At 54.8% G+C, this 27423-nt stretch overlaps 1 protein-coding gene across 1 annotated transcript in view; it reads right to left on the bottom strand.

Annotated features, from left to right (window-relative positions):
• Positions 1–27423, bottom strand: part of CUNH16orf95 (chromosome unknown C16orf95 homolog) — a 475446-nt gene that overhangs the window by 165808 nt on the left and 282215 nt on the right. The window contains exons 16-17 of the mRNA XM_027119903.1: positions 19190–19245; positions 9521–9661 (exon numbers count right to left, since the gene is read on the bottom strand). The gene's annotated coding sequence lies outside the window, so the exon portion shown is untranslated. The remainder of the gene's footprint in view (positions 1–9520; positions 9662–19189; positions 19246–27423) is intronic.

The following is a 27423-nucleotide window of genomic DNA, read 5'->3' as shown; positions in this document are numbered from 1 at the left end:
TTGATTTCCCTCACGAGTACGCTGGGAGTAGATACTTTGGTCCGACATCCAAGCCGGGAGATGGCCTGCTTTTTGTATAACGGTAGTGACTGTTTAGAGAACGGAGCGGCCGCTCGGCTTTCAAGTCTCAGCCAGAAATTACACGTAAACAAACTGTCGTGACGGCACCAATGAGCCCCAGATGTGGCTATAGGTAGAGGGTGGGGGCTCCTCTAGGCCGCCCCGGATCGGAGGACGGTGGCCAGAGCGAGCCAAGCCTCGGTGCAAACAGTGGGCACTCTGTAAATGCGTGCCTGTGCAGCGGACACCAGAATCACAGGATCCGAACTCAGGCCAGAGCAGCGTTCCGGTGGGCGCCTGGGGTCACAGCGGGGCTTCGTGCAGGGAGTGCCGAGGCCTGAGATTTGCAGCCATCACCCATGTGAAGGACGCTTCCACCCTAGATCCCAAGTCAGACGCGACACAGAAAGCAATGCCCGTTGTAACAGGAGGACGGGATGACGCTGTTCCGGCGGAAGCACGTGGCTCTTTCCCGAAGAACCCGGCATCGGTGTACACTGTGGATGTTACAAAGGTCGGCAGCATCGGCATGGCCCATGTGCCAGGCGCTGAGTGATTCACGTCCATCTTTCCTATTAATTCTCCCGACATCTCACCAGAGGCCCTGTTGCTGTTCCCGTCCTACTTCTGTGCTGGCTGAGGCTGAGCGAGGTTAAGCAACTTGCAAAGTCCCACAGCTGGCAGGCAGAGGGACAGGGAGTGGGAGGCATGGTGGCCTGACTCCTGGGCAGCCTGTCCTCCGTGCTGGAGCGCTGGTCTCTCTCAGTGGCCTTTGCAACTCCAACAACCAGGCTGCTCAGAAGTTTCACAAAGTATCGCTAAGTCACGGATTAATCCATCTGAGTCTTTACTGAGTAGCTACTATATGTCAGGCCCTGCAGGCAGCTATGCACAGAGGATGTGTCTAGGCACTGGGCTAAGTCAGAGAACCAAAAAAGAGAGAAGCCCTGCTCTCCTGAAGCGGACATTCTGGTGGGGAGAGACACAGAATAAACATGGTAACGAAGTAAATTACATCACACGCTAGGAAGAAGCAGAACAGGATGGGGGTTTGGGGAGCTGTGGGAAGGTGTGCATGTGGATTTACCACGTGCCAGATCTTGGCTTGAAGCTAAGGGTGAAAATATGAACAATGTGAGGATCCTGCAGACAAGAAGCGTCGGCTCATCATGGGGACCAACATGGCAGCAACAGTAGTGGGAGAAGAGCTGTGATGAAGGTACAAACAGGGATGCGGCAACAGGCGAAGGGTCTAAGTCGGCTCCCAGATAGTCTCGGGCAGCCCAGAGGAGGGGCAGCCCCGAGGTGCACACGTGGTACATCCCCTGCAGGGCACACAGCTACTGCTGCCATTGCCACGTCTCCAGGGCTTACCCCAGGCCAGCCCCTGCTAAAGGCTTCACACACTTAGCTCCTTGGACCCTCAGAACACCTCCACGAGGAAGAAACAGAGGCCTCAGAGACGTCAGAGCACCTGACTCGGGTCCCACAGGGTGTAAATGGCTGACGCGGGCTTCCCACCCATATGCAATTCCCTATATCACGACGCTCCTGAAGGAAGGAGCTACTGCTTTTCTTCTATCTGCTGTAGACCTAGCATGGTTTCTTGCATAGATTAGATGCTCAAAAAACATGTGATGAATTAATGAGTGAATGAACGCATTTTACAGCTGTGCTTTGTTTCCTATGTCCATCCATTCTCTTTCTCTCTGTCTGTCTCTGTCCTGTCTCTCTCCCTCTCTCCTCCTTCTACGTGTGTGGGACAGCGAAACATTTAGAGACACACATGCCCAGGTTGCAGATGTGCAGCCGGCTCAACTTCTGGCTGAAGGGCAAGCTGCCTTTCCTCCCGGCCGTGTCCCTCTGCCCCGCCTGACACGAGGACGTCTGCAAGACGCCCGGTTCTACAGCAACTTGGTACCTGGGCTTCCTTCTCCTCACTTCCCAAACCATCCACCCTTGGGATACAAGCGCACTGGATCATTCGCAGGCCCAAAGCCTTGGCCTTGCGAAAAGTTAGGCCTCTTACTAGCCCCAGGCCAGGTGGCCTCACTTTGCAATCCTCCGAGGCCGAAGGAAGCCATCCAAACTCAAATCCAATTAGTGGCAGCTTGCAAGTCCCTTCTGAATGGGAAGGCATGGAAAGGTGTGACCGTTCTTCAAAGGCTCCCAGCTCCTCCCTGCATCTGCTGGCCTGAGGCCTGGGCTGGCCCCGGAGCAGAGCGGGCTGAGGTGAGGACGAACTCGCCCAAGAGGCTCCGTGGGCTCGGAAAGCTGTCCCAGAGCGGGTGGGCCGCCGTGTCCGGCTGAGCCAGCTCTGAGTCCAGGGTGTCAGACGTTTATCCGAAGCCTCTCCAAACCTCTCACGTTGGAGAAACTGCGCTCAAGGCTGCCATCCATCAGTTTTCCAGCGAGACTCTGGCACCCCTGCCCTCCATCCTGGCCAGAATCACTGGAGCCAGCATCTTTGCTTCCACGGCCCAGGTCTTTTCAGTTGCACACAGAGCCCCATTGACTTCAAAGGCCAGAGGGGAGAGGACGTGGGGCCGGCTGACGGTGGAGGCTGCCCCTGTGTGAGGCCGGCATTTGCAGCCTGACCCCAGCAACAGGGCCAAGTATCCATGTGGACTGCAGGCAGGGGAGGAGAAGGGGGAGGAGATCCCTTGAAAATGAAGACGGGCTCAGGCCACACTCGTGTGAAGGCGGACTCCAAAAGTGCAGGGGAGCCCTGCGAGGGGGCCTCTTTGGTCCAGGAATTGTCCTCAGAGCCCCCATTCCCTGAGCAGGGACCACCCAGGCCCGTCAGAGTCGAACGAAAATCAGAAGGATGCCAGCGCATCCCTGTGAGGATGAGCACCCTCCGTGAACTGGGCCCCGAGAACTGGGCCCGGAGCTGTGAATGGCTGGTTCCCAAAGCAGGCGGCTGGAAGATGGCAGAACCAGGGCTGGAAGGGGAGTCTTCTCTTCTGCTTGTCTTTTCCTGAACCACTTCCCAGGTAAGACCTAGCTGGGGACAGGGTCTATCATTCACTCATTCACACGCTCAGTAAATGTGCCAAGGCCTCCTGGGCGCTAGACCCTAGTCCAGCCTGTGAGACACAGAGGATAAGACAGAATTTAGAGTTTGATAGAGGATACAGACCAGCAAACCAACGACGACAACATAAGGACTGCAATTACTTACAATCCAAGGTATACACCCTAGTGTTAAAAGGTCCCCAGATGACTTAACGTGAAGGCAGGTGTGAGTATCTTATTCCTACCATGGTTCCCCAATAAACATCATTCCTGCAAACGCAAAACAGGGAGCTACTCCCCGCACAGGAGACATCACCCCCTCTTTTGACCCTGATCTCCACATTAAATCCCCACACTTCGGATGCCTTTATTAAAACATGCTTCCAGAACCTGAATCCAGCTTTAACTCCTGGCCCCCAGCGATATGTACGTGGCCAGTCTGGTGCTAGCCTTCAGCATCTATTCCAGACGCGGCACTGAGGGATGGATGTGGTAACACTGTCACAAGGGCCCGGCCATGGGTCGGTTTGCTCCATTAGACTGCATCTTGACACAGCAGATCCTCGTTGAATGCCTACTCTGAATTAAATGGTGACTTCACTCCATCCAAAGAGGGTGAGATCTTTTAATGTAAATCCTAGTCAACTGAGGTTTCCAAAGGAAACCTGATGGTATCCTCAAGCTGGATCTCCGGCCGACACCCCGAGCTCCACGCACCCCCTCGCCCCTCACCAACCCGAGCTTGCTGCGCCCCACGCTGGTTAACGTCAGCACCAGCCTTCCTCCTCCTGCTCAGAAACTCTGACCATCACTTACGCCTCCTTCCTCAGCCGCCTCCCGCGTTTCCAAACCAGCACAGCTCAGCAAACACACTCAGCCCCTAGACGGCTTCCTTGCCAATCCTTCAACGTACGTGCTTTACATCCAGCTCCAAGTGTCCTCCCTCTTGGCTGACTGTCTAATCTCCTCCTTCACAGAGAAGATGGCTCACTGGGCATTCACCTGCCCGCTTAAACACCTCTTCCCCTCCCTCCCTCCCTCCCTCCCTTCCCTCCTTCCTTTCTTTTTCTTTCTCTTTATTCTTCTTTCTCCCGCAAGATTCTGACATTCTCAGAACAAGAATGCAGATGGACCCCAGAATCAGGGTTCATTTTCTGAAGACTGTGACCATGCAGGCCCCTCTGGCCACTCGGTGCTGGCTCATAGTAGGTCTGCAGGGAATTCTTGTTGAGCAGAGGTGACCAGACTGTTCTGAGCCCAAGGCTGGGATTTGTGTGAGCGATGGCTCTTTCCCACCAACAACCTATAACTCGTAGGGCCCGTGGGGGGTTTCCTGGTCTGGCTGGTTATTCTACGACCATCCAGCACACCCAGGTCCCTGGGATGGAATTAGAATTTTGCTGCGGCGGGGGACCTCCTATTCACTATGGTGACGACCGCTATTTTATCAGTGCCAATGCTGGGCTGTGAGTCCTTTACACCTTTCGACAAGAACGCTTCCAAGATTAGCATCATTATCCCCATTTGACAGATAAAAAGACTGGACACCAGAAAGGTGAAAAGGCTTGCCCGAGGTCACCCAGCTAGGAGGCAAGGGGGCTGAGCTGAAAGCCTGGTGAGAACACTCCAGCTCCCCTTCCCGCCCTCCACACCACGTTCCAGGTTGAACCCTCCGTCTCTTCCCGCAGCCTTGGGACCACACCTCTCCTTCATGGTCTCTGGACACTCGCCACATCACCTGGACGGTGGGACAGGCATCTCCGGGGACTTCAGATTCTCAGTGTCAGAGAGAAAGGCATCCTCAGGGATCGCCTGCTCCCAACACGCTTGCTTTGCAAGCCGAGGCCCGGAAAGGCTTGGGGGCTTGTTCTGAGTCCTAGGTGCCGCCAGACCCAGAGGCCCTCAAGTCAGTTTTTCCTCCAGCATTTTGCATTGGCTTGAACTTCCCCGCTCTGGGAGGGCAGCGGGGGACAAAAGCTCCGAACTCCACAGCAGAGAAGGAGGGACCGCACTGGACGGATTCCTGAGGTGGTTCCAGCAGCCCTCCCACTCACACGAGCGTCACATGGATCGCAGCCTCTGGGCCGGGTCACAGAGCCCAGGCACAGACCCAGAATGCTTGGCTGCCCGTCACGACTCCTTTCTACATTTCTCGTGCCCTTGCAACCCATCTCTTTTCTCCTTTCGAGGCTGTTTAAAGAATAAAATGAGAGACTCTGAAACAGGATCACAGATTCCAATGCCTACAGCAGCCAGGCATGTGCTTTAAATTACCAGAGTCTGGGCCAGGCGCAAGCCGGCAGGGAGCAGTGGGGACTGGAACACACTGAGAAGCACAGCCTTAGCCAAAGGGGATGCCCGCACCCACACCCAGCCAGTTGTTGCCATATCCGACTGCAGCTGGGCCTTCCAATTTGTCAAGAGAAGCCGGAGGTCTAGGTTTTTAAATAAAATATTCTGTTTTTAAGCGCTATGAAGCAATTTTTAAAAATGTAAATACACCTACTGACTGATTCAGCCCCCAATCCACCGCTTACACCCTCTGCTTCAGAAAATTAAAATCTCTCCGGCAGGGACGTCACTGCGCCCCGAGCTGCACGCCAGCCCCACAAGGCCTGTTCTGTCGTGGCCAAGCATAGCGGAAGGAGCCTTCTGGCCGAAATGACAACCGACATCAACTGTTTGAAATTAGGCATGTCTGTGCAACCTGCCACCCGTCTTCACGTCCGCAGTCTGCACCGCTATTAGCAGCTGGGCTTCACGGCGTGATGAGGACAGCAGGCAGAGGCCTGCACAGCGTCACCGTTCTCATCCTGTCATTAATGAGAGTCAGTTTACATGAGCACCAAGTGCTGATAAGGGTGTCTGAGGCCCATCACCGTAGCTGCCCCATAGAGCAGACAATTTATTGGACAGCCAAGTCCAGCCCATTAGTCATGGACTATTAGAAGACGTTTCAGATGTTGTCTTCAAACCATCTTTTGAAACCCATTAGACATGAACTTCACGCAGGTAATAGCAGGGAGGGTGGGAGCTGAGGGTCGCCTGGCAGCCAATGCAACAATTTCCATCCAGACACCCGCATGGACTTTTCGAGTCTTGGTGCCTGGGGGCCAGGAGACCTGGGGGCGTGCATTCAAGGCAACCTCTAGCCAACTCTGGAGGCTTGAGGAGTCCCAGGGCACCTCCAGGCTTCAGTACGTTTCTCTGTAAGATAAGTGCATCGCACAGGGGACTCTGAAGACACCTTCCAGCTAGGGTGAGGTGACCGGAATCCCGTGTACTCGGGACTCTCCTGGTCTCATCACTGAAAGTCCCTCGGCTCAGGAAACCTAGCAGCCCCAGGCACACCCGGTGCTTCGTCACCTCACTTCCAGCTCTGACTTTTAAACACCCATCAGACCAAGGAACGTGAGGGCACCTCTCACTGTCAAAGCTCGGCAATAAACACCAAGGTGGCACGGACACGTCAGGAGTGGTCAGGCCTTCTGAGAACCTCACAAGGGCTGGTCCCTCTGTCAGGAGCCTTTGCCTAAATGCCTTGAGGTTTCATGACACCTGAAGTGGGTTGAAAACGGGTGTGAGGGGGCGTGAGAGCCTAAGTTCTTTGCAGATTCTTTTGTGGGAGAACAAACTATTGCTGTTTCCCTCTCGCGCTGAGTTTATTGCCACACACGTCTACTGAGGGGCTTTCTACGTGCAAGGCCCTGGGGACGGGGACAGCAGGGAGTGGTCGCTGAGAGGAAGCCGCCTGCCCTCAAAGCTGACCAAGTTCCGTCAGGGACGCGGCTGTAGCACTGTGTATGGGGTCGTTTTCTACCCTGCCTTTGTGCTATTTTATAGGAGGTAGAGAGGGATCAACAGACGTGACTTACGGTCTCAGGGACAACATGTACGTGAGCTCTCCAAGTGCTTCACGTAACATGACTCCCCGGGCTCCTGTTAAAATGCAGTTCTGATCCCGTGAGGCCTGAGCCTTACATTTCTAACAAGGGCCTGGTGATGCTAAGGCTGGACCAGGACCACACCTTGAGCAGCCAGGGGCTGGGTGACTGACTCCTGAGGCCAGAAGCTGGGTCTGACTCATCTTTTACCCACAGGAACAAACACGCTCTTCGGCGGAGTCAAGCGGATAGGGAACAGACGAGCGAGGCACCATTTAACCTGGCCTGACCGCCCAGACCCCCAGTCCGTGCTGCTCTCACCCCAGGCTCCCTGCAGCCCCAGACAGCCCGTTCAGCCCAGTCCGCACGTCTGAGAATATTCGTCATGCCGATGGAACTGCCCCGGAACAGAACCGACCACGCAGGTAAAGATGACCGCGACCCAAGCCCAAGCCCTCTCCGCCCAATCCGCCGGGCCACAGAGGAGGTCCCGCCCCTTCTTCATCAGGCCCCAAGCAGGTGACTCCTTGGTTCTTCCCCCTTCTCCCACGCCAGCCTCCCCAGTGACTCGAGAACTCTGTATTTGTAAGCTACCTTTGCTCCAATTCGAAAACCATTAAAATAATCACAGATAAGTACAAGGATGTGCAATCTGGCTTGGTCTATAAATAAGAAAAATTAGGAAAAGCCTTGTCAAAAATAGGGCTTGATTGAGTAATTTAAGGCATATCTATTAGATGGAACATTTGAGAACCATATTTTTGCATGTCAACCACAGGAAGTGATCACCCCATGATAGCAATTTTAAGTACAAGGTTGCAAAACTACCTAGAGAATATAATACTGATTTTGTGAGAAAAAATATTCCATAGAGGAAAGCTCAAGAGAAACTGTCTAAAAATCTTAACAGGTTGCTGTTGGGAGTGCGGGTCACAGTGCTTTATCTTCCAGTTTGTCCTTTGGTGACATAGTCAAACATGGGGCTCTGGACACAGATTTCTGGGTTCCAATCCCAGCTCCACCACCAGCTAGCTTTGTGGACCCAGGCAAGGTCTGAGCCCGCCGTGCCTCAGTTTCCCCTCTGTGATATGGTTTGGAGGGCGGACCTGGGAAAGGTCTGCGGGGAACGAACCGGTCCAGGAATTAAGGGGGAGATGCAAGGACCCATCATGAGACAAACCTGGGGCGCCTCAGACACCCTCCTCAACCCCCGCTCAGGTACAACACGCACGTGCACGCACACACACGCCCTGCTTCAAGCTCGACTGGCGCCCTGGTCCTGTCTGAGATGTGGGTGCCAGAGTAGGGCCTCGCCCCCTCTTTGCTTCTGTCTGGCCCTCCCCCTGCCCAGGGAGCAGGTGGTGAAGGAGCTGCAGATGGGGAAGCAGCTTCTTCATGAAGACAGAGCTCCCGGCTGCGGGCCTCGGCTTGCTGGGTCAGCCCCAGGCTCAGGCTCCATGGGCAGCGTCCTGGGATGCAGAAGGGCAGGGTTGGCCACACGGGAAACCGAGGGGGCACCACCACTGTCCAGTTGTTTTCTGCGAAGGTCCCTGTGGGTCCCTCCGCATGACATCACAGCAAGCCTTTGTGCAGAAGGAAAAACAAAACCCAGGGGGCTTGATTCGGCTCCGATATGCACATACACAGGTTGGGATTTTCTAAATGACAGCACCTGTTAATTGTCTGGTTAGGTATGACCTATTAAACATTTACCGCCCATTTCCTGTACACGTCTGGTGAGGCCGGCAGGAAATTTAGAACAAATTAAACAGCAGCTGCAAGCCCTCATGCTTTAATGGTCCCCCACGATTCTGTGCGGCATTGGAAAATATTAGGGGCAGATCCGTTAGGGACAGGAGGGTCTCCTCAAGCAGGCCTCCACGCCCTCCTCCTCCTGCCAGCCAGGCCCCATAAAGTTAAATTGGCCAGGGCGCATCTCCCCCTTCCCTGCTCCCCCACTGCCGTATATTTCAGGGGAGGCTTTTTCATCCGCACACCCCACTCACCCTCCTCTCTGTTCCCCCACCCCCTCCCAACCGTTCCCACACGATTTCACATGTGGTCCGAGAGGGGCACTTCCTGCCGTTATAAAAAGCAAAACCAAGACCCCAGCAAAAACAGGCTGTGCACAGAACACCCAAGTTGACAGTGTGAGAGAGAAGGCCTAATCCATTCCATATGACAAACAGCAGTGGCCCGCAGGGGAGGCCCAGCCCTGCGGAGAATTCACAACAGTCCCTCCTCCGCCCCTGTCCGCCTTCCCAACCCCCCCGACTCCCTCCTCAAGTGGACCCTTCAAAACAGGAGAAAAATATTCTTAGGAGCACGCCCCTAACTTTAAACTGATTATGTTTGGGTTTAATAGCCTACTATGCATTGTTCTCTCTTCACTTTGAAAATAAACTCTAGGAAGCATTAATGCAAATACAATATAAACACGCGCGTTCCTAAATTTTCGCGTCTCCCTGGTGTGTTTGGGTTTGCGCCTTAAGATCGTGGCTCAGCTTGATGTAAGAACCAGATGGATCTTTAAATTGGAAGCTTTGCAAATAGCTCACCGTGTAAATAGACAGCTGTCCGGATGATGTGAGGGGCGGCGAAAGCACCCCCAAGAATACGGCTGTTGGTAACCGCTTCCATTGTCCTTCCGGGAACAGCAGAACGGAGAAGGTCTGTCCAAGTCCTCTCCGGTGGTTCTGCTGAAAAAGGACAGACGTTGCCTCAGTTGTAGAAGGAGGTGTAATTACAGAGGTTCGGATTTTAAGACAATGAAAAGAACAGATTTCTGTGCCAACCATACTTTAGTCAGTGTTTTCACATCTCTGTAGATAACCTTTGATGCTGGGTGATGGACAAACGTGCTTCATTCTTTCAGTCCCACCACTAGCAGCTCACCCAGGGTACCAAGCCTTAACCTGCTTATCAGCTGCCACGTCCAAAATAGAACTTTTCGACTTCCTGTTTCCTACTTCCTGCTTCCTGCCCCCCAGTTCCATAAACCATTCTCCTTCAGAGGCGGTAAAAATGGAAAGGACGAGATGAAAGAGTCCGTCAAAAGATTTACACTGGCCCATAAAAGTCTCCTCCGTGTTCCGTAGACTAAACTGTCAGTCCTGCCTTCACGGGAACTTTTATTGAGTAGTCAATCTGAATTTTGTCTATCATTCCATTAAAACCTATGAGGCCAACCGTTTGCGGTGTGGTTGTTCTGGATGACTTGACAAATTAGTCTAGTAAATTTTGGGTGTCTTAAGTACTAAATTAGGTCATTTGTTTAATGAGCCAATCCACTGCCCAGAGTTTGACCTCAGCCCACGAAGGGGAGTTCACATGGAGTTCCAAGGCGGGGGCCTGGGTCCCTCATTTGTCTTCTGCTTCTAGAGAAAGTCCTCTCAAGCCAGGACTGGACAACAAATTCCAACCTTAATGCTGACTTGTTAGTGACGATCAGCAAAGCAAACTCCTTTGCTCCAGTCCCTCTCCCTCCCATCCTCCTCCTGCACTGCTGCTGTCACTGTCACCCACCTGCATCGTCTCACCTGGCCCTCCCAGTGACCCCACAATGGTGAGCTGATGGCATCACTGTCTCCTTTTCTAAATGAGAAAGTAAATCTTGGAAATGCTAATCTCCCCAAGGGCACGTTCAATCTCTCAGCCTCACTCATCCGTTACCTCTTTCAATAAATATTTAGTAAGCATCCCCTAGGTGTCAGGCCTGGGGTTCCAGAGCTGACTAAGCCATGGCCATGGCTTTCAAGAGCTTCATCATTCGGTTGAACAGTCACGCATATCAATAAATGTAATACAATTCTACAGTTGCCGTAATTCCGGTGGACCGAAGGTACACGTAGGGCACAAAGGAATAAGCAACCACCTTTGCCTCTAACACGCTCCCTGAATCATGTACATGAAATCCAGCCTCTTCACTGATACCCACCCACCAGCATGGCATCCACTCACAAGTTTATGTGTGTGAACTTGTTACCTTCCAGCCATCAGAGCTTCCTTACTCGTTCTGGGCGTATATAGTATAAGGGGATTGGCATTCACAGTCAGGACTCAAAAGAACGGCCAACCCCCCAACTGCTCTGTCAGTTGGCCACTGCTCCTTTCTGGGCAGAAGGACAGTGTCACTGAGATATACAACCAAGAGCTCCTTGAGGGCACGACTGGGTCATTTTCATCCGTGACCAACAGTGCTAGAGACAGAACATGGAACATAGCAGTTTCTCCCTAAATGTCTATTGATTTGAAAAGCTCTGATCTGAATGAGTTCTTTGAACACCAGTTACACGTGCAGGTTCCGTGTGGTAACTCTCTGTTAGCCAGATCATTCGTTTTAGTGGGGTCACTTTTCCTTGTAGCACAAATGGGATGACATGAGCTTGCTGTAGACTCTCCAATAATGACCATCTTCACTCAAGAATCAATCTTAGGTTTAGACATGCACAGAACCTTAATTTAGCAAGAGAGAGTATAGGGGCCATCTTCCGTTATTATTTTATCCAATATCCCCACGCTTGGTAGCGTTCCATTTCCTGTCTGCCTTACTCTCAATAGTTAAGGACGCATCCCAAGCCTGGCGAGTACTCAATCCACAACACATGCTCCTCTGGGGCAATAGTCTGTTTTATTATTCTGTAAAGGGCTCCTGAGATAGCTAACTGGGAAGAGGGCCTTCTGGGGGGTGGTATGCTCAGGACCCTTACAAAGGGTTGTCACATGTGGGACAACTGCAGTGTGACTGTCAAAGTGACAGCCTCCCATGGCTGCCTTCACAAAGCCCCACCCCGAGCCAGGTGGGAGTTCACTCTTCTGTCCTCTGCCTAAATATACACGGACAGGGTCAGAGGCCAAACCAGAGGTTTAGGTGTTTAGGAAAAACAAGAACCATTGAATAATTGCCTGGTGTACTTAGACCACGGGTGGTAACAATGCCAAAGAAATCGTTCGTTTAAACTTTCTGTATTTGGTGCTCAAATCAGACACACACATACAGAGAAAGAGATTCATGTGTGTGCACACACATTGACATGGACCTTGAAAATAATGTATGAAGGTAGAGATCACCCTCAACGAGGGTCTGAAAGAGATTCTAAATCTGTCTAACTCAGGCTTCAATGTCCCCTCTTTCTGCCCCACCACCCCAATCCCCACTGGTTCATCCCTTCTCTGCACGCCCTGGAGTGAACCAATCACCCAAACCAGGCTACAAGCGGGTTGAGGACAATGCCTGTGCTTTTTCCTCGATTTTAACTGAAGTGTTATAAATACATAGTAAAGCACGCAGCAGCTTAGTGAATTTTTAAATATGTAAACCTGGTGTAGCTACCACCCAGATCAAGATAGGGAGTATTTCCAGTACAGCAGAAGGCTCTCCCGTACCTCTTCCCAATCAACATCTCCAAGGGAACCCCCATCACCATGGGTACCATCAGTGTTGCCCGCTGTCTAACTTCACATGAGCAGAACCCCACAGTCCGTACTCTCGTGGTAGGACCTCCTTCACTCATTGTTAGCTTGTGAGAGCCATTCGCGTGTGTGCAGAGGAGTTCCGTTCTTTTCCATTGCTGTGAATGTAATCCCTTCTGTGAATGTACCGCAATTTATTTACCCATTCTGTAATTGATGCACGTTTGGGATTTTCTCACTTGGGGTTATTGTGAACAAAGCTGCTATGGGTGTTTTTGGTCCACATGTGTCTCTGGTGGATGTACAGATTCATTTCTCTGGGGTGTATATGTGGGGTCATAGAATAGGTGGACGTTTAGTTTCGAAGGTACTGCCACCCGGTTTTCCAAGGTGTCTAATGGTCATGCTGCTTGTAACAGGGCATCCACGGCTGTTTCTAGCCCTTTAGCCCTGTGGGTTTAAGGCTGCGTCTTCTTTCTTCTCAAAGCCTCCTTAATGCCTATTTCTCAACACTTGCCGAGCCTTCCAAGTGGCGTGTGTGTGAGCCTCCCCCCTTCTGCCGGCTGCCCCCTGAAATGAGCAGAGCGCGGCGGCTCAAAGCGCCAGCCTGGTCATGTGGCTTCCTTCACGGCTGGGTGGCACTTCAGATGCTCCATTTCCCCAAACCTCCATAGAGTGGCAGCAGCCATCATGCCTTCCACCTTCTAAGGTTGTCTGGGGATAAAATGAGGTAAAGCCTGCAAGGTGAGCAGCACAGGAAACGCTCCATACAAGGCAGCGATGGTGGCCGGCGCCGGCGTAAAAACGCCAGCAAAGCAGGTGTTGCCAGCTTACGCACGCTGGCGTGTCGGGCGCTCCACAATGCTTACTCCCCCAGCATTCTGGGCTCCACGTCGCTGCCCGGAGTCTCCTGTTCTCATCCAGCTCCGTGGGTGCCGGGGAGGTAGTGAGAACACTGCTCCTGTCCACTCCTGGCAGGAGAGACCCTGGGGCCCCAAGGGCTTCAGTGGTCCTTGTAAAGCCCAAGAGGAGCACCGGGGAGCAGACCAGGCACAGATGCCCCCCTCCTGGCACTGCGGCTCAAATCTCAATCCCGACTCTGAGGGCTGAGTTGGATGCCACGTAGGAGGATGTTTTCCTTTCGGTCCTTTGCTTTGCTTTTTGGTTTCGGTAGGGGAAGCCCCCTCACCATCACCTCTTCCCACCCCCCTGAACAAAAACACCATTCTCCACGCTGAACTTTGCCCCGGCGCAGGGGGGTCTGGCTTCCTTTGCCACGAAGCCTGTCAGGTTTCGATTAGGCCAGGGAAACACCACAGGAAATGAGTCAAAGAAAGGAAGGCTGTGATTTTTTTTTAATTTCAAATACCAGATTTATTATTTTTTTTTTAAATGACAGTGTCCCGGCCGTGCCAGGTCGAGGAGGAATGTGGAAAATGTGCAACTCGAAACGTCTGGGGGGCAGCTGGATCCTCCAATTGTTTCTAATAAAAACCCATGGGAAGCTCTCAGTGGCCCCCGGGAAGACAGTGCACCCGCTGGAGGCCACGGACGCCGGGTCCTGGGCGACGTTTGGGCACAGAGGTGGCTAGTGTGGCTGGGCTTCTCCGACCTCCGTCTCCTGGCCTGGCCACGTGGTGGCCATGTGATGGGCCCGCCACCTTCCCTCCCTCCGAAGGGCTGTCATGACTACTTAGCGCTCTAACCCTTGTGAACCTCAGTTCTTTTGCAGAAAGCACAGAATATACAGGCCATTCAAACCCTTCCATGCACAAATGCCATCAGAACTGCCTGTGAGTGGAGGTGGCGTTAGCATGGCTGGGGCCACAGGTGTCACATTCCACGCTGGCTCTGCCACTTCTGCGCTGTGACGCCCCAAGTGAGTGACAGAACTTTCCTGGGCTTCCATTGCTTCCTCAGCAAAGCAGGAGTTACGAGTCACACCTGCTCTGTGCCAGCCATTCTCAGTGCCTGCCATGGGGTAACTTAGTCCCCATCTAAGGAGGTGGGCACTCTTATTAGCCCCATGTTGCAGACGAGGAAACTGAGGCAGAGACGTTAGACAAGTCGCCCTAGGTGACACAGCCGTGGTGCGATTACGTCAGTCTGTGCCAAACCAGAGAAACAGAACCAGAGGGAGACAGATAAGAAGAGATTTAGCTCAAGAACTGGCTTAGTGATAGTGGGGCTGGCCAGACAAGTCCAGAATCCGCAGGCCAGACCCCCAGGAGGGCAGCTGGCAGCTGGCACTGCGCAGCGCGTAGCCCTTTCAGACTTTCAGGCTTCTTTCCCTTAGCCATATGCTAAGTGCCGCTCCACACTTTAGCATTTAAGCTTCCTCTGTGGCTTTTCAGGCCTTGAGAGCTCATTTCTATCTAGTGCTGAATAATATTCCACTGTCCGGACATGCCACAGTTTATTTATCCGCTCACCTACCTAAGGGCATCTTGGCTGCTTCCAAGTTTTGGTGATTATGAAAAAAGCTGCTATAAACATCCATGTGCAGGTTTTTGTGTGAACGTAAGTTTTCAATCCTTTGGAGAAATACCAAGGAGCACGACTGCTGGATCGTGTGGTACGAGCATATTTAGCTTTGGAAGGAACTGCCAGACTGTCCTCCAAATGTCGGTACCATTTTGCCTTCCCCCGATCATACTGCTAATAGTAACTCCTTCTATGAAGGGCATGGTGTAGGGGTGGGTATACAGGTGCTGAGCTAACGCAGGTGAGCTAAGATCATCCCTGCCATGCACAGGTGTCCACAAACCAGTCCTGCCCGGGGGGGGACCGGCGGGGTGAAGTTAACCCCACCAGATCTCTGTTCTCTCCCAAGCTGCAGAGGCTTGCCGAGAAGCTCCTGGTGTAGACGGCGCCCCACGCCTCTCGGCAGCCACCCCAGCACACACTCTCTCGATCTCAGCCCAGGTCACAGCAGGTTCAGTTATTTGAACTGCTTCAGGCATCCGTGTCCTGCGGGCCTCCGGACAGAGAGGCCGGAGGAGACACTGAGGACGAAATCACGCTGCTCTGGCCTGGGCGCGTGGTTCTTACTTTTCATTTGCAAATAAAAACAATCAGGCCATCCAAGGCCAACAAACAGGGCTGCCTCCCCAGCTGCTCAGCTGGCTGGTCCCTCCCCAGCTGCAGACTGAGGCCCTGGTGTAAGCAGGCCCCGTTAGGGCCTGGGACACAGGAGCACCTGCAAATCCCAGGATGGAGGCAGCCAGGCCCAGGGGAGGCCCGCACAGGGCCTTACGTAGCTCTTTAGGGCCCAGGACGTATTTTCCAGGTGAGGTCTACGAAAGAGCAGCAGTGGCGGCGGTCCTCGCCATCGTCGGGGCAAGCGTCTCGAGTGCTTCCTGATCGCTTACTGCATGCCTCGCTAAGTGCTTTGCCCACAGTCTTGCGTGGCCTCCAAGCTGCCCCGTGACCTGGCTGCTGCTACAGACACAGAACCTGAGGCTCGGGGGGGTCCCGTGGCCTGCCTGGGGTCACCAGCTGTTGAAGGCCAACCTGGGGGTTCAGACTTAGGTTTCCGTGACGCCAGGGCTCACGGCACATGGCAGTCCGTGAACAACTGTTGACAGGTAAACGGAGAGCAAGCGCTGTCACTTAGTATGGAAAAAGCCCTTCCGCGTCCTCGCTCTGGACGGACACCAGCAGCGGTGCACTGGACGAGGAGGACGCACAGCGCATCCACAAGCTTCCAACTTCCTGATGGGCTTAACTCTTTAACCAGATCACTGAAGCGCTGGCCCAGTGTCCCGGGCCTGGACACCCTCCCACCTTGCTGGAATGGTAATTCGCCAGCAGGCAGCCCCCGGGAGGCCCTGCCCTTCTTTTTAAAGAGGTTCCAAATGGCCCCCAAATCGTGTCTTTCTTCCTTGAGGCTCGGGCAATTTGGGTGTCACGGGGGCCTTTGTAGAGACGTCAATGGATTATTTCACGAGAAGAAACCCCCTCTTTACACCCTGACGTGGCTTCTGCTATGGAGATGAAAGATCCAGGGAGGCAGGTTGGAAAACAGATAATTCACGGGACTGTCAGAGCGCGATGATCTGAATTTCATTCACAGCAGGCAGAGCCAAGGGGAGGGGCCAGAGATCCCGCCCGGGGGTCTTGCTCCAGGGGGAAGCGGGCTGAGCTCTCAAGTGCCGAAGTGATAATCCAGCCCGCGGGGCCCGGACAAAGCTGGACATTTTGTCTTCACTGTCAGAATGCCACAAGCTCAGGAGCAGATGGAGTGGTGTCGGCAGTCGTAAAACGCCCCGCCCCACCAGGGACAAGCAGGTTAACAGGAGGGACTGGCGCCATGCACGTCATAAAGGCCCTGCAGGCCTGTCATGTTCCCATAAATCTCGATTCGGTAACGGAACAGCGCTCCGGTTCCCAGCCTTGGGTTTCACAGGTGAGCCGTGGGCTGATGGATGGTGTGGAAGCCAGTGGGGGAAGGGGGCAGGGGGAACCTCACCCGCCCACCCCTACCCCCCCTTGGATCCCCAGCGCCAGGCAGGAAACCCAGCCTGCAAGAGGCCAGGGGAGCCGTGGGTTCTCTCTCCCCATCCACGCTGGAATGCTGCAAGGCCACCGGCTCCATCCTCATCTCCTGGCCCTCGTGCTGGTAGCAAACTGTAGGAGCTCAATAAGCACTGTCTCTTCTCAGTTAGGCTTCCGGGCTTGCCTACCCATCAGAGAGGGGCTGTTGAGGAAGACGAGGCCCTGCTCTGCACACACAGGCTTGCTAGCCCTGCCCGGCACCCTGCACCCCACATCAGCCCCCCGAGGAAGGCGCACTTTTTCAGGATCCATCTGCCCGGGGCGGGTGCTTTGGAGCCATCTGTCCGTCCAGAGGGGCTGACGTTTGTATTTTGCATGAAGGCGCCATCTTGCTGGCAAGAGCCTGGTGAAATGTCCACTCTGAACACTTTCAAATAAAGGACAGGGCCTGGAGGTGACACGGATGAGTGGGGCAGGCCAGGTGGGAGAAGAGGAACCCACGGCCTGGAGTCAGGTGCAAGAGGGAGCATCATGGGGTCATGCCCACCAAGGGCACATGATCCAGTGGTTGCCAGGAGGGACTCAGACCTTCTGACATTGAGAAGGAAGACACAATCTGGACTTCTCCTGATTAGTAAGTATTAAGGAGTCATTCCGATGTGAAATATGGTGCAGCATTTAGCAAGAGAGCCCAGGCAGGCAGCTTGGCCCTGACAGCCCCAGGCCTGGGTTCTGCGGTAGGATCTCAGAGCACAGAGCACAGAGAAGAAGGTCCTATAACTGAGGGGCTCACAGGAAGCCCCTTCCCCTCTGAGACTCAGTGGCCTCACATTTCCGGTCCTGCCTCCAAGCCGCCTGCCCCCTTTCCTGTCTGCGCCCCCGCCACTGGTCCTCCTGGGCTTCACGGTGAGTTCTCTGCAGTTCCCAGAGGGACCCTGCTCTCTGGCCTCGGCCATTTCCCTTCCTGAGGCCCCTGCCCCCGCCTCCCTGCACTTGGACCCCACCTCCCACTGCACCTCACGTTTCAACTCAAACGTATGTTGTGTGCCTGTGGTCCCCTCTCCTTCCTCACTGCCCACTGGCCCCAAGTTGCAAACCCTTGGGCCTTGCCTGCCCACCCCCGTCCTCTCCACCCCCACCGGGCCTTAAGCTCCCTGAGGGCCGCGGCCCCCTCCCTGAGTTATCCCAGTGTCCCCCCCCCCCACCGCCATGCCACCAGTTCTACCCAGCCAGCAAGGGTGGCCCCCAGGGCTCAGACACACCCCGCTCGGGCTGGCCAAGCACCCCAGGGGGCCTTGGAGGTAGTGGTGACTCGGAACCAGGACAGAGGAGACACGACGGGCGACGGCCAGCATCTAGTCCACGGCTGTCTGTTAACCAGTTGTGCACCATGGAGACGGGAAGCAGACTTGGGGGTCGTAGGTCTCGGGAATGAGGGGGCTGGGGTGATAGCTGAAGGGTGCAGGGGTGCTCTGAGGGTGATGAGACTGCCCCGAAATTTACTGGGGGATGGCTGCACATATCTGTGAGTATTCGAAAAACCACTCAATTGTACACGTCACATGGGTGACTTGTATGGATGCAAATTATATCTCCGTGAGGCTGTTAAGAAAAGGCTTGAAAACGGAATCCCATGGCCTGTCATGACGGAAGGCAGTGGAGGGCAGGACCCCCAGGCACCCTAGCTGTGCTATTCGCTGACGGGGGCCTGTCCCTCCCGCCTCCCTGGACCAGCGTTTCCTCGTGCAGGAAGGGTGATGAGCTGTGTGCCCCTTAGAGGGCGTTGAGACAATTAAACACGAGGTAACGGAGTGCAGCGTTTGGCACGGCAACCTTGTAAATTCTCAAGAAACGGCGAGAAGGGAGTGATTATCGTTGTCCCAGCGTGAATGTGGACCAGGCGCCCGCGAGTCAGCACTTGTTTCTGCAGCAGCCCTGCTGGGCCATCCCGTCAGCACCTGGCTGCTGGGGAGGGCGGGCTTCCTTCCTGAAGGGGTGGTGATGCGGGAGCCGCTGCCCTTCCATCAAGGCAGCGCTGAGCTCTCCCAGAGATAAGCGCCGGCCTGCTCGGCCGCATCCTAATCGGCAGCAAGACCCTGGGCTTGTGAGCTCTCCGGGCTGTCAGGAGGAACGAGGGCCGGAGGATGATTAATGAAAGAGAAGGAAATGTAATAATGCATGGCCGGCCCGCCAACAGCATAAATCTCTCTGGGGATTGTGGAAAGGATGGATTCCTCCCTCTCTGGGCCTTGAGAAAGGGCATCCTCCAGGTTCACCGGAGTCTGAGAAATAACCACGGACATTAAATCAAAGCTTACCTGCACTCAAGTCACACAGGAACCCGCTGGCTGAGGAAAATCACCATCCCGTGGGCCTGAAACGAGGGGCTTGGGTTAGTGGCATGCTGGGAAAGAGGTCTGGCTGCAGTCGGGCGATGGATGAAGACCACCCAGCAGGGGCTTGGGTTCAAATCCAGACCCCACCACTCACTAGCTCCGAGACCTTGGGCAAGGTCCTCGGTTCTCTGCTTCAATTGCTTCCTCTGGAACCCCCGCATGGCATTCTTGTGGGGACTGCCTGGGCCACCTGAGTAAAGCTCTTGGGAGGGAGACTGGCTGCTACTGTGGCCGTGCATTTGCCCTGCAGCATCTCAGGTAATCACCGACACTCTCAGGAAAGAGGAATTATTATTAGTCCCATTCTACAGATGTGAAAACAGAGGCCCAGAGCATGGCCTAACTCCTCCAAGGCTCCCCAGTGGGGACCGCCTGACCCTCACCGCACTGCCTTCCAGCAGGCTGAACCGGGAATTCGAAATCCTGCGGTCTCGTCTCTGACTTCTCACGGGTGGGTCCCAGGGCCTCCCGCACGGCCCTCACGCTACCATTTGTTAGGACTGACTGCAGCAAGAACAAATGTCCCCTCACCCCCCCAGGGCCTCCACAGCGGCCACGCTCCAGTGGCCTCACACTTATCTCCGCGGGGGCTGTTCTCCGCTGTTCCTCTCCCCACCTGTCCCTCTTGCGCACTGTCCCTCTTCATTTTAATCGAGAAACGTCCATTTCGCCCCACCCGGGGTCTGCACAGTGTATTGGCAGCTCGGAGGTAGGAAACCCGAGCCGGGCACTTCTAGGGAGGGACCCCTTAATGGTTCTAGCAGATGCCGCAGGAGGGAGGGGGCCCAGGCAGCCCCCAGCTGCCCACCCGGAGATAACCCCTGACCCCCTGCCTCTCTCATGGGGCCGTCAAAAAGCCCGAGCCCTGGGAAGGCCAATAAATCCTTGGGTGTTGCCCTCTCAGGATTCCGGCCCCTGCCTGGGAGAAGGCATTTAAACTTCTTAAAAGAACTCTTTTCTAAGCCTGCAGGAAGCCGCCTGGGCCCTCGGGGGGCTGAGGGCACTGGTTTCTGCGTGGGTTCTAGGACCTCAGTGCTGCAGAATTCCCTCTGTGCTTGGGCATCCTTGGCCCACAGCCAAGCAGCACCAGCCAGGGGCAGGGCGGGGGTGCCTGGGAGCCGAGACGGGGACAGGCGGGCACTGTGCACCCCTTACGCAGGCTTACTCTCACTGCCCACAGAAGGGCCCCTCGCTCACCTCTGGGACACCCAGGGGAGAGGGCAAGAGTCCTTGGGCATAAAGGGGGTTGCTTATTACTCAAGAGGCCACCCAAGTTTAGAGGATAGCATGGAGCTTTTTAATTCCTTTTCAAGGTCGTATATTCACATGGCCAAAAATTCAAGACATAAAAAGGTATCTCCCTCTCACCATTTCCCACAGACCCCTTCCCAGGGCTACCAATATCTAGAGATCTTTTAGGAATATAAACATATAATTATGTGCATGTAAGTATATGAGTATGTATACTTACGTGTGTAAGTATACACACACACACACAATCTTGTTGCTTTTCATTCAACTACTTTGGTGATCATTCCATATTGTTATATAAAGAAACCTCATTCCTTTTCATGGTTGCATACTATTCCTTTGAATGGCCCATTCATCATCTATTTATTTAACAGGCCCCCTACTTAATGATAAGGGCCTTCATGATAAACATCCCACTTCCCATAGGCAGCATCCCCGCCATGGCCATCTGGGACTGCCAGGCACTCTCAGGCTCGTCCTCCTTTTTCCTCCTCACGGTCTCTGCAACCCCCTTTGTGGGGTCCAACTCCAGCCTGAGGCTCTGTTCACGGCTGGGTGAGACTCCAGGTCCTTCTGCATCTTTAGAAGCACTCTCCTTGCTGATTTTGACCTCCTTTCACACACCAGAGCTTTCTCTCACATCTATACCGGAAGCATAGTAGGTGCTGGATCATCCTCATTTAAAGGAGGGTAGGAAAGATAAATCCTCATGGAGGGAGTCCCCCTCCACATGCCTCATGGGTCATAAAAGAGCAACAGGTTTTGCCAGAGGGCATTGCACCTCTGCACCTGTCCTGTGGTGGGACAGGAGGGGCCCAGTGGAGCAATGGAGGATTTGGGATCTAAAGATGTGGGTTGGCCTCCTGGCCATCCTGTCTATTAACCTGGGCCACCCTCAGCCGCCCCCACCTGTGCAACAGAACAGAACACACATGGTATGTTCACATGGCAGAAGCATTTAGCTGTTCAACCCTGGGCTCGGAAGTCAGCTCCAACTGGGTCCAAACTCTACCTCTCCTTCTTGGGCAGATACCTTTCCTCTCTGAGCCTCAGTTTGGACAAATGCAATAGGATGCCCTCATGGGCTTACAGGCTTATGTGATGATTAAAGAGATTAAATGCATACATGTAGCCACTCGGCATAAACTAGCGAATGGCAAGCGCTCAAGACATTTTCGCTTTTATTGTTGTCACTGATGTTGTGTGCCTGGTGCCACAGCAGTGGTGGCTGCTCTCTGGACACACTGTGCTCTTCTCCACAGATGTGCCCCACAGATCTCCGCACAACTGGTTCAAACCCCAAAGCGCTAGCTGGGCTCGCAGACTTGGACAGCTGGCGGGGTCACCACGTCATCACTCTCTGCAGGCGCTCGCAGGTCTGTTCTCTTCCCAAGCTACCACTTGTGTCCTTCCTTGTTGGAGCACACACCACGACTCTTTGCTGGGAGAATCCTGCCTGGAGGCAGGGGAGTGAACCAAATGACCTTCTGACCTCACTCCCAACCCCAACTCCAGGGTTCAGGATAGCCCAGCATGCACAGGGGCCCACAAAATTAGCCACACTTTCCGGAAGTAGGAGGTTATGCAGCTTATGCAGCGTTCCACAGCTCCCAGGGGCTTTTAGATAAGACTTGCTCCAGGCTCTTTTCTCCCCGGGACTTGTGGAAATCTCTGGGTCTGTCGGACATCAACTTGTCTCCTCCAGATCCCACCAATGACCTTCCATTGACCTTTGGATAACGGCGAGAGAAAACGTCATTTTTCCCCTAACCCACTGAACTCTCAGGAATGACAGAGTGACAGAGGCCAGCCTGGCCTTTCCCGCCGTCGCTGTGGCTTAGGGAAGGTACCCACCCCCAGCGAGGCCACGTCACCCAGAGCCCCCTACACCGAAAATGAAGTGAGGTCTTCCTGAGAGGGTGTCTCCTGCGAGGCACGGGAAGAGCGAGCAGGAAGGCCACGGGGCAGCCGATAGGACACCTAAAGGAAGAGGAGGAAACGGCCAGCGGAGTCTAGACGCGTTATCTTGCCCCCTGTGCGGGCACCGGCCCACGCTCATCCATCGTCCCTGGAACTGACTTCCTGCCTCAGGATTTACACCAATGACTTCACCCTCTTGCTATCTCGACAGTCCCGCTGCTGCCCGCTCTGGGCTCTCAGGAATTAGAGGCCAGATAACAAGTCTAGACAGCTCAGAAGTTTTAAATGCATTATCCTCCAGGGGGAGGAGGACGGCTAGCGACTAGCTCTGGGGACTCCAAGGCTGAAACCCTGGACCGCGTTCCGGTTCTGAGTCTGTGTGGGGAGCGTAAGACAACCTCGCTCCGCCTGCCCCTCCGCCCCTCCCTCACCCCCCGCCGCCCGGAGGCTGAAACAGGCACAGTAGAGCCACTCACCACAGACTCTGCTCCACCTGCCATTCATGGGAGCTCCACACCCCGCCTCCCTGCCCCCGGTTCAGGGAGGACCCTCGGGGCTGCCTCAACAGAGCTGGATGAAGTCCAAAGGGCCCTCGTGTTCACAACCAAGAGCAGTGGTGAAGCCACACGAGTGGAAGGGAGCCCGTTCATTCAAACCTCAAGGGTCTCAGATGAAACGCTTGGTGCCCTGCTCGGCAGGTGACCTCGGCACGTACCCCCACCTGCCTGGGGGCCTATGCTGACCTGAATCAAATCCCCTCGCAGGCGACGTGGCAGCCCCCTTTGCCGCCTTCTCCCACCCTTTACGTGTTGAACCGTGTCCTCCCCAAGTTCCCATGTTGGAATCCCAACGCCCAGTACCTCAGAATGTGCCCTTATTTGGAAATATGATCCTTGCAGATATAATTAGTCAAGATGAGGTCATATTGACGAGGGTGGGCCTCCAATCTAATACAACTGCGTCCTGATAAAAGGGGGGTTGCGGACACAGAGGGCACACAGGGAGAGGCCACATAAAGACGACGGCGGAGATCACGGCGACACGTCTACGAGGCAAAGAGCGCAGGATGGCCGGGGAACCCCCGGAGCTGGGGAGGCCTGGAGCAGGTCCCCCTCGCAGACTTAGATGGAGTCAGCCCTGCCCACACCTTGGTCTCAGACTTGGGGCCTCCAGCCCGTGGGAGAGGACATTTCTGCTGTTGAAGCCCCCATGTGTGGTGCTTTGTTACTGCAACCCCAGCAAACTACACCCCACCTTCCTGAAGGACAGGGCCAGGCGAAGGAGTGCCTGGGGGCCGCAGAGAAACTACAAGCACCCCCTCAGACTGCTGACAACAGAAGGCTTCCCTGCAGTTGTCCAAGCCACAAAGCTGTCCAGTCAGCAGCTCACAGCTGGAAGGCAGAGAGTGGCTCCGTGGGGACCCGGGAAGGTTTTGTCAGCTCAGGACACGGCTGGAGCATCACTGTCGGTGTCCAGCCTGTACCCCTCGGCAGGCGTCGTCCCAGACAGCAATGGCTTCCTCCGGTGCCTGCGGCCTTTTATGGGCGCTTCCTCTGCTACAGACGAGTATTTGGCCCGCTCGCAGACGGGCAGGCCAGAATTGCCAGGGGCCACTGTCCTTGGGAGCAGTCCTAAGTCAGTGACAGTGACCGCTGGTGGGCAACGTCCCAGCTCCCTGGCTGAGCAGCTGAGAAACTCCGGGGGTGATCCACACAGTACCCCCCAAGCTCTCACCGTGGTCACAGGGCCAAGAATGCACCCGGCACTGGCCCCTCTCTTCCCCCTCTCCTTCCCCGATGCCTCCTGAGGTCACCTTCCAAACAGGCGCACCCAAACTTGACCCTGGTCTGTGCTGGGGGAATCCAAACCGAGACAATGGGAGGTTACACCTCGAGGCACAGAACGACCGGGAGGGGAAGGCACATCTCGGCTGCACACGAAAGGGCTGTGTGCCCCTGCGCACTGACTTCTCTGGGTGTCTCAGATAGAATGTCTGTCCCCAGATTAACACCAGCCTGATGCGCGTCAAGGCAGAAGTTGCTAGTTCTCGCCAGTATCCATTCTCCTTCTTAGGGGATAATATTAACTGTAACTAGTAGGCATGACCGTCCTTCCCAGAGACTCACCATCCCAGATGCCATTCTTACTAAAGGTGCAAGGTGCCAGGCGGGTGTGACCCTGTGTCTAGACTGGCCAGTGGGATGGGAGCGAAGTGATGTCCCGCTCCAGACACGTGCCCGCAGGTCCCCTTCCCCCCTCCGACTGCCTGGACGCAGCTGCGGCGATGGGAGCACCTCGTGCCCCTCAGGCTCATCCTCGTCCCCGGCTTCCCATCCTTCTCTCCTCCCCCCTCATCTCACACCAAGAAGGTGTGAGGGTTAAAAAACGCTGCGGAGTCTCGTATCGGTTTTTCTCCAGCAAAACCGACTTTGAAGCTTCTGACCCAAGCAAGCCTTTCATCCATTTTAGGAAGCCAGAGACAGATTTCATTTACATGAATCCAAAAATAATAAAGGGAGAGAAATAAATAAAGGTTGAGAAAGATCACCGGTGAATCCCTGAACTTGCGGATCCAGGAATTGTTGGGAGAGCCGGGCTCCTTCCAGGAAAGACCAGCCTGTTCTGATGAATTCTGGAAAGTGAGCCTCCCTAGTATGTGAGAGGTGACCGGACACCTGGTGTGTGGGTCACCGGGAGGCCCCTCTGCCCGAACCTGCAGGAGCCCCATTGGGGAGAATTTCCTAAGGTGACGATGAGCAGGAACAATGGGTGAGTCAGGTCTCTAACCGCCAGAGACGATCCTGACTTTCACAGCACGCTGCAGTGTTCAGAAGGTCCGTGTCACGCGGAGTTAAGCTGTGTGAGGCTCGGAGGCTGACGAGCAGCCCAAACCACTTCAGACTGATGTCCTGCACCATCCCCCGCAACGGGGCGAGCAGGCGGATTCGAATCTAAGATCGCTGTGGGTCCGGCTGCGGGGCCCGTGCCCTGCTTGTTGGCTGCACAACGGCCAGTTCAGGAGCCGCACTTCACCGCGGCTGGTCCGAGTGCATCCTTAGGGCTACAGGGAGGAGCTCAAGATCTGCTGGGCCCACTGTGCTGGCCACGCCCCTCTTCCTAGGAGCGAGAGCACGGTTCTGGTTCTTCCCAGCTGTGTGCCCTTAGACAAGGCACTTAGCCTCTCTGAGCTGCATTCGGCACATCTCTTAAGTGAAGTCAGTACCCCTCTCTTACTGGGTACCTGTGAAGACTGGATGAAGTCATGTGACTGTGGGCTAATGTCTGAGTCCCTTCGGGCTGCTATCACAAAACAGTACAGACTGAGTAGCGTAGAAACAACAGAAGCCCATTTATCACAGTTCTGGAGGCTGGAAGTTCGAGACGAGGACACTAGCACCGTCGAGTGACAGCCCTCTTCCGGGTCACAGACTCTCGCTGTGTCCTCACGGGACAGAAGCAGGGAGGGAGCCTGCGGGGTCTCTTTTACGAGGGTGCGAATCCCCTTCGCGAGCCTCCACCCCTGTGACCTCATCACCCCCCAGAGGCCCCACCTCCCAACACCATCGTTAGGATTTCAACATGTGAATCTCAGGGGGACACAGGCATTCAGACCACAGCAGGTGATATCTGGTGCACGAATTTCCTATCCAGTCTCCTCCTCTACCATTTTCCTTCAAGAGCCGTGGACAGAAAAACTGGCCTGCTACGGGCCTGGGGCAGATGGAAGGCGGCGCGGTGTGAATGCGAAGCAGGGTGTGTGTGTGAAGGGTGTGTGTGGGTGCCATGTGGTGTGCGAATGAGGTGTGAACGTGAGGGGATAGAAGCGTCCCTGGACAGGAAGCCAGGAGCACTGGATGGGTGGGAACATTGAAAGAAAAGTTCCAGTTTTACAGTTGACGCTATCACTGTGGAGCAGGAACGCATACTTCCTGTGGGAGCGGTAGGGGTATAAAGCACACACAGGAGGAGGGACCCGACTTCCCACAGAAGTTACCCTGGGGAGGGACGGAGGGAGGGACAGAGGCCTTTGGCTGTTTTAAATGGACAGAGTGGAGACAAGGACTGACCCCGAGAGGAGGTTTGTCCAAAAGCCAGTAAGCGTCTGGACAGGGGTCCACCGTTACTAATCACCCCTGCACTGCTTCCCACCCACCAGGCGTGCAGTGTGTGCCGACGTGGACGCACAGCTGTTGGCCTCGTATCCAGTGGCACGACCATGGACACAGCCATTTGGCAGCCTCTGGTACAGCAATCCCACTCCGGGCACCCACCACCAAAACCGGGTGCTGTGTAGACAGGACACACGCGCTGGGAAAGGCAGAGAAAGTTCAGCCCGGTCAGCCTTCAAAGGTGACAGGGAGCTTAAGTTACAACGTGAGGACTTTGGGGAGGTCCACTGGTCCGAACAAACCACAGACTGATTTGTTCTGGGTCACAGGTTATCAGAGGCTGTGCTTAAGGTAAGGGGAATGAGGAAGCGGGGTGTTTCATGTGGGTGTCTGTGAGCAAAGGCAGGAAATGGCGGAGATTTTCTCAGCCCAGGGAGGAGGGTGCAGGACCCCCTCCCCAGCAGAGCGCCTGCCCCGCGGACACCCCGGCAAACCGATACAAACTCGGCAAACGTGTGAATTCAGGTCCACACACACCTGAGGGCCATTTCAACATGAAAACACAGAGAAAAGAAGCCGTCAGCCAGTTCCCTACCCCAGGTTCACCAAAGTGTGCGCCTCAGAACAGCAGGCCCAGGCGACATTCCTATACCACACACACGCACACGCACACGCACACATACACACATGCACAGACATGCGCACGCACACATACACACGCAAACACACACACAGCCAACGGGCTCAGAGTTCGGGGAGGGGTGCCGACAACCATCCTCTCAGGAAGTCACATTGGACAAAAGGCTCAGGCTCAGGAACTCCCACCCCTCGGTCTCTCTAACACTTTTATCGAGATGTCATTCACACACCAGACAA

This window comes from Aethalodelphis obliquidens, unplaced genomic scaffold, assembly GCF_003676395.1.
Source record: "Aethalodelphis obliquidens isolate GAN/ISIS:26980383/991018 unplaced genomic scaffold, ASM367639v1 scaffold20, whole genome shotgun sequence".
Taxonomy (NCBI): Eukaryota; Metazoa; Chordata; class Mammalia; order Artiodactyla; family Delphinidae; genus Aethalodelphis; species Aethalodelphis obliquidens.
The sequence above is the reverse complement of the archived record's forward strand: the minus strand, read 5'-3'. Positions and strand labels throughout refer to the sequence as shown.